At 57.3% G+C, this 675-nt stretch overlaps 1 protein-coding gene across 1 annotated transcript in view; it reads left to right on the forward strand.

The window, feature by feature from the left end:
- SAMD4A (sterile alpha motif domain containing 4A) overlaps positions 1–675 on the forward strand; it is a gene marked incomplete at its 5' end in the record, with an annotated part of 18,266 nt that overhangs the window by 16,673 nt on the left and 918 nt on the right. The gene's annotated exons all lie outside the window — the stretch shown is intronic.

Here is a 675-nt window from a genome sequence, read left to right on the forward strand (position 1 = left end):
GAATAACCAGCTTGGGTCTCGTCCCCGGCAATCCATGGACTGTGTCGAACTGATGAGAGCCACCAGGCTCCACAGTTGAGGATGGGAGGATGAGAGCCACCAGGCTTTGTGGTTGAGGACGGGAGGATGAGAGCCACCGGGCTCCCTGTGATGATGCCACAACCCGTCCCAGGGCGAGGGACGCAAGAGCCAGGACTGTAAGAGGCGGCAGGGCCCTGGCAGCGCCGCGGCAACATCCCCGGCCGGGAAAACAAGGACACTTCTGTCACCCGAAGCGTTTCGCCGGCGTGTGCCCAGGCGAGGCTTAGCTGTCTTGTTCCTCTGCAGGGTACTGTTCCTCCGAGTTATTTTTTTCCAGGCTGCATACCCTGAGCCTCTCGAAACCGGTCGTGCTATGAATAGCTCTTAAAAAAATAAACCCTCGGGGGAGAAAAAAAAAAAAGGTGTAACAAACCTGTTTGTTTTTAGATTTAAGGAGGGAGGTGGCCATGATGCCCTGGGTGCTGTAACAAGGGGCAACTGTTTGGGGACTGCCTTGGGAGCTGCTCCCCTGCCGCTCTCCATCTTGGAGATGGGAACTTGGAATGGGGGACAGGGAGCTGAGGGGCTGGAAATGCTGTTGGGTGTTGATTTCTGGCCCCGAAAGTGCTGCTGGCACCCAGGGGGGGGGAGGAG

This window comes from Mesitornis unicolor, unplaced genomic scaffold, assembly GCF_000695765.1.
Source record: "Mesitornis unicolor isolate BGI_N332 unplaced genomic scaffold, ASM69576v1 scaffold11448, whole genome shotgun sequence".
Classification (NCBI taxonomy): Eukaryota; Metazoa; Chordata; class Aves; order Mesitornithiformes; family Mesitornithidae; genus Mesitornis; species Mesitornis unicolor.